Below are 9,356 nucleotides of genomic sequence, written 5' to 3' on the forward strand. Positions count from 1 at the left end.
CTCTTCCAATTCCGCTTGTTTTGAAACCGATGTATAATGCAGCACGGACACGGTTGCTGTAATACCGCAGAGCGCCATCTAGCCGATAGAAAATTAATCAGTTTTACTTCCTTGTACGAAGTAAAGGAAGTAAAAAGTATTTGAGCTAAATTTCAAATTTTAGTGGTTAATGGGTTCACATAAATTCGGTATTAAAGCAGGTAATGAAAAAAAAAAATTACAAAATGTAAAATTATAAATAAATATTCATTTTTATTATTTTAGCTGAGAATAAAGATATCAAAGATTAAATTCCACGGAAAACTAAATGAACTGTTCCGGCATTTGCCCTCTTGTATCAAGGTAAACCGTGGCAAAACCTTGATAAGAACAGCCTTCTTCTTCTTCTTCTTTTTCCTGTTTAGCCTCCGGTAACTACCGTTTAGATAATTCTTCAGAGGATGAATGAGGATGATATGTATGAGTGTAAATGAAGTGTTAGTCTTGTACATTCTCAGTTCGACCATACCTGAGATGTGTGGTTAATTGAAACCCAACCACCAAAGAACACCGGTATCCACGATCTAGTATTCAAATCTGTTTAAAAATAACTGGCTTTACTAGGACTTGAACGCTGTAACTGATAAGAACAGCCTAACAATGTTTATGTCTACGATACATTATCAGATTTACAGGCTTATAACATAGTAGAAACGACTTATACATTACGATAATATTACAATTTTAATTATAATAAATCTTTATGATTTATACATTTCTTCCACATCTGATGATATCAATCCTTTTTCCCTGCAAAAATAAATAAAAATTATATAATAATAACAACAATCTACAATCTCTTATCGATAAAATATATCGAAAGGTTTTTACCTGTTACATCCTTCTTCAGGAGAATATAAAAAGAGTGGAGTGAAAAAAACACATTATGTATCACGGTGGTTCATTACAAGCACAAGTATATTACTTCAATTCTAACGATCGATTATGAATACATTTTTGATAAAATATTAAAAAAGTCTTATATAATATAAGGAAAATTACAATGAATGTAATCGATATGTGGATTAACAGAATAAAAGTTCTTTGAACAATGAATTCAAACATAGAAATTTACAATTACGTAATCTATTCTGATCGGTTCCAGATAAAAATCTAAACAGTATTTTGATCCTGTGTACTGATATTTATCATATATATATTATTATTATTATTATTATTATTATTATTATGCTTTTACGGCCAACATGGGACCACTTAAGTCAATTTTAGTTGGATCTTTTCTGAGAAAAGCGTGTTATTTTACTCTTTCGAGCTGCCCAGTATTTCTTCATCCGTTCAGATCTTGCTTTCTTTTCTTCATCCGTAAACACCCTCTTCGTTGTATTTTGTCGTTTGTCTGTCTTTTGTTTAAATCTAATGCTTTTATCTTTTAGCTTTGTAATTTTTCCAGTTTTATTCTGTAGGTCAATCAGGGAAATTCCCAATTCTTTCATATCTTCTCTAATTTCTTTGATCCATCCTACTTCTAGCTTTTGGAACCAGAGCTTTTCAATGATATTTCTTGACAGTCTTGTTTGCGGTGTCCTTATGAGATGACCGAAGAAAGAGATTCTTTTTTTCCGAATAGTATCAGTAACAGGCTCTATTTCTCGATACACCACCTCATTTGGCACAACCCACCATCGGCCTTCTTTTTGGTGTTTTTTATCGATACACGTTCTGACAATTCTCCTCTCTATTTTCAGAATTTTTTCAATTCGGTTTTTCTGAGTGATTTTGAAAAGAGTCTCGCTTCCGTAGGTGACTTCTGGCTGTACTACAGTTTTATAATGTTTAAGTTTTGTTTTAGCAGAAAGGCATTTTTTGTTATATGTTGACCGAGTTAATTTTTGGGATTTAATCATTTTATTTGTCCTGTTTTGCCATGTCACTTTTTCATTTAAATTATAAGTTATTATTTCCCCTAGATATTTAAATTGTTTTACTATTTTAATTTTCTGATTGTTTACCGTTATGTGCTCTATTACCAGAGGATCTATGGCCATTAGATCATATATATATAATATATATATATATATATATATGTATTTCTGGGTTTTGCAACAAAAAAAAACACATCAGTTATTTTCCAGTTATAAATAAATCAAAAAATTATTGTGTTTTACTGAGCAAATATCGTTTACTATGCTTAATTTACAAAATGTATGAACAGAATATTGCCTTTCATACGAGTGACGTAAACAAACAAATCGTTTTCAACTCTAGATGACGGAGATTAAAATTTAATGAATCGATTTTTATTTTTTAACTAATTTTTCTTCTGCTACCTCTTTAGGCTACCTAATGATGGCATAGAGACCTGCAGTCTGGTCTTTGGAACTGTTGCTAATTGTAATCTTAGTTAGCAGTCAATTTACTGTTATAGCTAAATATTTAAAACTTATATTTAGGTATAAAATAGATAATAGCGTAGATAGGGCTATTAGTCCCTTAGTCAAATGTATGTAGATTACTCTCGCATCGATTTAAAATACCAAATTTGGCTTTATAATTGGTAAAATAAAATAAAGTTCAACGAAGTCAGGGACGGACTACCCTTTTATGACTAGACTAATTTACTGTAACAACTCATCTTTTAGCTGCGCGATTACAATTGCGGTCGATGTCTATACACCGTTATAGTCACAAGCAAGAATTTAGCCATCGAAAGTATCTTCACAAAAAATAGACTTGTTGGCTGTAGTTGAATGAATTGACAGATTCCTTGTACATTCAATCCACCAGTATGGCTTACACCATAAGGGCTCACCGTTAATGACAGATCATTTTTTTTCCTCTTGGCTTTGAAGTTTCAAGATGTTACTTTAGCATCCAAGAAAGTTTATTTAAATGAGTTAATTAAATCTTGTATTCTGATGAGTAAATAATAATAATAATATATTATATACTTTATATACATCGCATCTCTTTTCTGTTAGATTCTAAAATGTGTGTTATAGTTATGATACCGAAGAAAGCAGGAGCAGATAAACGTGAAGAATACAGTAAAATTAGCTTAACTAGTCATGCATCAAAAATCTTAACTAGAATTTTATACAGAAGAATTGAGAGGAGAGTGGAAGAAGTGTTAGGAGAAGGCCGATTTGGTTTCAGGAAAAGTATAGGGACAAGGGAAGCAATTTTAGGCCTCAGATTAATAGTAGAAGGAAGATTAAAGAAAAACAAACCTGCAGATGTGGCATTTATAGACTTGGAAAAGGCATTTGATAACGTAAACTGGAATAAAATGTTCTGCATTTTAAAAAATTTAGGTTTCAATTACAGAGATAGAAGAAAAATTGCTAACATTTATAAGAATGGGTGAATGTTAAAAAGGAAATTCTTAAATCAGCAGAAGCAAACTTAGGCGGAATAAAGAGAACCGGTAGAAAACCTTGGGTTTCAGACGATATATTGCAGCTGATGGATGAACGTAGAAAATATAAGAATGCTAATGATGAAGAAAGTAAAAGGAACTATCGGCAATTAAGAAATGCTATAAATAAGAAGTGCAAACTGGCGAAAGAAGAGTGGATTAATGAAAAGTGTTCAGAAGTGGAAAGAGAAATGAACATTGGTAAAATAGACGGAGCATACAGGAAAGTTAAGGAAAATTTTGGGGTACATAAATTAAAATGTAATAATGTGTTAAACAAAGATGGTACACCAATATATAATACGAAAGGTAAAGTCGATAGATGGGTGGAATATATTGAAGAGTTATACGGAGGAAATGAATTAGAAAATGGTGTTATAGAGGAAGAAGAGGAAGTTGAGGAGGATGAAATGGGAGAAACAATACTGAGATCTGAATTTAAGAGAGCATTAAAAGATTTAAATGGCAGAAAGGCTGCTGGATTAGACGGAATACCTGTAGAATTACTGTGCAGTGCAGGTGAGGAAGCGATTGATAGATTATAAAAACTGGTGTGTAATATTTATGAAAAAGGGGAATTTCCATCAGTTTTCAAAAAAAGTGTTATAGTTATGATACCAAAGAAGGCAGGGGCAGATAAATGTGAAGAATACAGAACAATTAGTTTAACTAGTCTTGCATCAAAAATCTTAACTAGAATTCTATACAGAAGAATTGAGAGGAGAGTGGAAGAAGTGTTAGGAGAAGATCAATTCGGTTTCAGGAAAAGTATAAGCAATTTTAGGCCTCAGATTAATAGTAGAAGGAAGATTAAAGAAAAACAAACCAACATACTTGGCGTATATAGACCTAGAAAAGGCATTCGATAACGTAGACTGGAATAAAATGTTCATCATTTTAAAAAAGTTAGGGTTCAAATACAAAGATAGAAGAACAATTGCTAACATGTACAGGAACCAAACAGCAACAGTAATAATTGAAGAACATAAGAAAGAAGCCGTAATAAGAAAGGGAGTTCGACAAGGATGTTCCCTATTCCTGTTACTTTTTAATCTTTACATAGAACTAGAAGTAAATAATGTTGAAGAACAATTTAGATCCGGAGTAACAGTACAAGGTGAAAAGATAAAGATGCTACGATTTTTTGATGATATGGTAATTATGGCTGAGAGTAAAAAAGATTTAGAAGAAACAATGAACGATTTGGAAGAAGTTTTACGCAAGAACTAGCGCATGAACATAACAAGAACAAAACAAAAGTAATTAAATGTAGTAGAAATAACAAAGATGGACCACTGAATATAAAAATAGGAAGAGTAGAGATTATGGACGTAGAAGAATTTTGTTATCTGGGAAGTAGAATTACTAAAGTTGGGCAAAGCAGGAGCAATATAAAATGCCGAATAGCACAAGCTAAACGAGCCTTTATTCAGAAATATAATTTGTTTACATCAAAAATTAATTTCAACGTCAGGAAAAGAATTTTGAAAGTATATGTTTGGAGCATAGCTTTATATGGAAGTGAAACTTGGAAGATCGGAGTATCTGAAAAGAAAAGATTAGAAGATTTTGAAATGTTGTGCTATAGGAGAATGTTAAAAATCAGATAGGTGGATAAGTGACAAATGAAAAGGTTTTGCGACAAATTGATGAAGAAAGAAGCATTTGGAAAAATTTAATTAAACGAAGAGACATATATATATAATTTTTTATGACCACATAATAAGAACATTTTGGTCAGCCATTATCAAAGTCTCTTTGATGGGACTGTTTGAGCTTTGCGTTCCTGCCAGTACTTTTTAATAAGTTCTGTTCTTTGTGCCCTTTCTAGTGTTAAAAATGTTCGTGTTGTATGTTTTTCTGGCGAGTGTGAAGCAGGCGTCTTTGTTTTTGATTTTCTTGTTTAATTTTATCTTAATGTGGTGTCTTCTGGTGTAAGACAGTTTCCTTAAGAACCTCTCTTATTCCCTTATTCCTCCAATCCACCTAATCCACCTGTTATGGTGTTTTTCTAGTAGAGATTGTAATATACTAGCTGTCTCAGAAGACTTGAATCTTCTGATTCAAGAAGATTACTACAGTTAAATTTTGGAGTAATAAATTGTAAAGTAATGATACATAAAAAAATTAGCAAAATTTCTCATAACTTCTCATTTGTTAAAAATAAATATTTTGTTAATAGTCTTATGATTCTGGCCATTTAAAAATATTCTGCTGTTGCTTGCTGTAAGGTATTTCTATGCAATTTATTCAACTTCCACAATAAAAATATATAAATGACATTGAGTATTTATCGTTTTCCATAATTTATGTTAGTGTTCTATTATAATGTTAGTTAATAATAATATACTGAATGTTCAAAAATTTGAACGTATTGAGAATTCAAATTATCTATGTCCTGATTTGTTTGATTTATTAACTGTACATAATTTTTTGTTTTTAATTAAACATTAATGTCTTTTTTTCTTTTTCGAAAGTATTATGTATTATTTTTAAATTTATCTATTAGGTTAAATCGATTACATTTATTATCAAATTATTGAATTTGTAACAAAATTATTGAAAATATGGAATGGTATAATAAAAAATAATGTTAATTCCTGAATTTAAAAATTATAAAATTCGTTTACAAACATAAAAAATACCTAATTATTAGTCAGAAGTGATCCATTAGTGAAAAAAAACCTTTTCGCATGCCGAAAGGTGGAGGTAGATTTCACCGGTGCTAAGTAAGGGATAAAAAAGATTTCTACCTTAAAGTTAAGAAAAACTTTAAATTTACTTGTACTAGTTTTCCGTGTTCCAAAAAGGGGTAAGTCTGTAATCTTACTCTCTACTCAGCATCATGAGAGGCAAGTGAAGGGTGAAGGAAGTGAATACAAATCTGAAATAATACTCCGTTCCAACAAAACTAAAGGTGCCGTAGATAATGGAGATAAAATGACAAGAGAATACAGCCGTGTTAGAGGAACCAGGGGGTGGCCACTAAGACATTTCATGGAGATGGTAGATATTTCAGCACTGAATGCATAAATTCTGTACACACAAACATTTCCTGAGTGGCAGGAAAATAATCGGAGCCGATGGAAACTTTTCATGACTGAGCTGGCATTTGTTTTTGGCAAAGGCAACGTGGAGGAAAGAGCTAGAAATATCAACAGTCTTAATAAGGAAGTAAAAGATGCACTGAAAGCATGCGGTACTGAAATTCAGACAGTAGTAATCCAACCTGAAAGTTCCAAGTTACCATCACAGTGCTGTCAAGATTGCAAGAGAAATGAAGATAGTAAAATTGATTCTATTGTGTAATGTGCAAGAAACTGTTATTGTGAAGCGCATGTTATGCAAAAATGTACCTGAATGAACAGTTCAAAAATGTTATTTTGAGGCAAAGCACTAGTTTACTGTAATGACAGCCAAAACGTATACATTTTTAATTTTACAGGTGTCCATTATTGAATTTCTCTTGTGAATGATATAAAATTTATTGTACTTTGCTTCTACATTCAGTTTTTAATACTTTTAATTATTTGAAAAACTGTATTTCAAAACTAAATAAAGCTATTCGTTGAAAATAACAGAATCTAAAAACAAATATTACACTAAATCACAAAGTAGTACTGGGGTAGTCAAAATACTCTGTTTGGTAAAATAAAGGTGTCGAAAAGCTTGGCAATGGGAGGGTTAATTTAGACCGGGTCTAAGCCACGCCATCAGACAGGTGAAAATAAATTACGGTATGTCATATCAAAAAATCTTCTATTTGAAAAGTTATATTTTACAAACCAGAAATAAATACTAGTTAATTTGAGATATGTCCATATTTTTTGTTTCAATTTATTTGAAGTTTGAAGAGATTCTATAGGAATTTTGAAAACTACAAATTCATAATTATTATATAAACATTTAGAGTCGTACATAGCTGGACGATTTCAATTAAGATAAAGATGAAAAAGAACTCTAAATCTAACAAGAATTTCTATTAAAACTGATCTTGGACATCTCTTCGTAATGCCAGGCAGAAAAAATGACTGTACTGTTTTTACTGTTCAACTATTTTACATAAAACATGAAGAGAGACTACTTACCTATTTTTAATGGATCACCAAGATCAAGAAGGGTTTCAAAGAAAGCTTTCTCTTTTGCAATACTATTAAAAAATTTTACTGAAAAATAAAACATTTTTTTTCTACTAAATGTAACTAATATTGTACTTACTTATGATCGTAGAACGGTGCACTTGTCTCGTACGAGAACATATAAAATATTAAATAATTTAACTGTGTAATCTGGTGAAAATTTCATTCTCATCGTTTCAAATTCCTCTGTAAAGTTAATGAACAACAAAAGCTGAAATCATGGCAAACATAACTGTAAATAAAAAAAAAAAGAAAAGTATATATTAAACCCCTTAGCATAAGAGCGACAAAAGTTAATCATTTTATATCAGAATAAATTATATCTTAATATTGTGAAATTTAATAATAGATATCGATCACCTTAATTCATTCTTTCTGACTTCGTCAGGAAGATTATTTATTTATTTATTATTTTATTTTGTGATGATTATTTAAACATTACAAAAAAAAGTTGTACATTTGGTTTAAACAAACAGAGAATTATATTTACTCTTACTCATAAAAAAAAAAACAAATTGCTCTCTTCACCGTAATGTTAAAAAAACATTACCATGAATTCCACTACAGAAAAATGGTTTTAATACCGTTGTTTTTTGTGCAATTCAAATAATTTCTCTCCTAGCACTCAATAAAAGTGTTACAGACTTGATTTTACATCAAATTTACTTTGATGTAAAATTTACATTTTAATAGATACACCCCCCCCCCCCTCTTCAAAGTGGTTATATAAAATAAACAATGAAAAAATTCAAATAAAATTTAAAAAACGCAATAATTTTCAATTTAAACAAAAATTTTAAAGACTTTTTAACCAAAATTAAATCGAAGGTCAGAGTATTTAGTAACGCAAATTTAAAGAAAACCTGATTAATGAATTATAAAGCCTAAAGTATCTTACCTAATATCTGTTTTTCTTTAGTTTTCTTCTGAATCATCCTCAGGAACAACTCTTTTCATTCCCCAACAGTAATCGGCAAGCATCTTTAGACCATTTTCCCTGGAAGGACGTTTCCATCTCTGACACATCCTAAGAAAAGTGTTCATTGTGCTTATCAGTTACGTTGCTAAAGTTAAGTGGAAAGAATTTCAAACATCAATGTAAGATATGTAATTTTCTTTAGACATATTTCTATTTGAAGTCCCTTTCTTGATTAAAATTATTTCCTCTGTTAATTTTATTTCTTCATTTTTTGTAAATCTTGTTTTTTGTAATAGTTGTCCTTACGTTTGTCCCAATTTTTATTTCATATCATTCTTTTTTCTGGTCTTTATTATCCCATTTTTTCTTTGTTTTCTGTACCTCACCGTACATTTAGACACAACTATATTGTGGTAAGAATCAGTGTCTATTCCTGGATGTAATTTACATTCCATAATTTAATTTGGAAATCTCTCCTAATAATTATAATAGTCTAGGAGATGGATTTCACAAATATATATAAAACTTCTTTTATAAATTTCAAAAAGAAATCCTCTTGACTGCCAGTTTATACACACAGGGCGGTGTTGGGAGTCTTACACATATCACCAGTGGCAGCGACCCAATGGCCCCTAACCACCTCCATGGGTAGGCTATCCCTATCCTGCCCACCATCCGTGCTTTGGCAGAACACATTATCCACGATAATGTAGCCTCCGTTCACAGTGGAACTTCTTCCATTCTACATCTATTCACTTGTAAAGCGACCGGTCTAGTAGGGGTCCGGGGTTCGATCTACAGCACCACAATAAGAGGAGGAGGTCGCTGTCTAGATACAATGTCAGCAACACTATAGATCAGGTCATTGTCGGCCCCAATCCGA

The 9,356-nt window shown here is 31.1% G+C and overlaps 1 long non-coding RNA gene across 1 annotated transcript; it reads right to left on the minus strand.

Moving 5' to 3' along the window:
• Positions 1-757: 757 nt before the first annotated feature.
• Positions 758-8,592, minus strand: LOC142331458 (uncharacterized). The gene is made up of 3 exons (XR_012758000.1): positions 8,453-8,592; positions 7,634-7,786; positions 758-789 (listed from the first exon to the last, which is right to left on the minus strand). It is a non-coding gene; the product is annotated as an uncharacterized LOC142331458 (long non-coding RNA).
• Positions 8,593-9,356: the final 764 nt, after the last annotated feature.

This window comes from Lycorma delicatula, chromosome 10 (assembly GCF_047948215.1).
Source record: "Lycorma delicatula isolate Av1 chromosome 10, ASM4794821v1, whole genome shotgun sequence".
NCBI classification, from domain to species: Eukaryota; Metazoa; Arthropoda; class Insecta; order Hemiptera; family Fulgoridae; genus Lycorma; species Lycorma delicatula.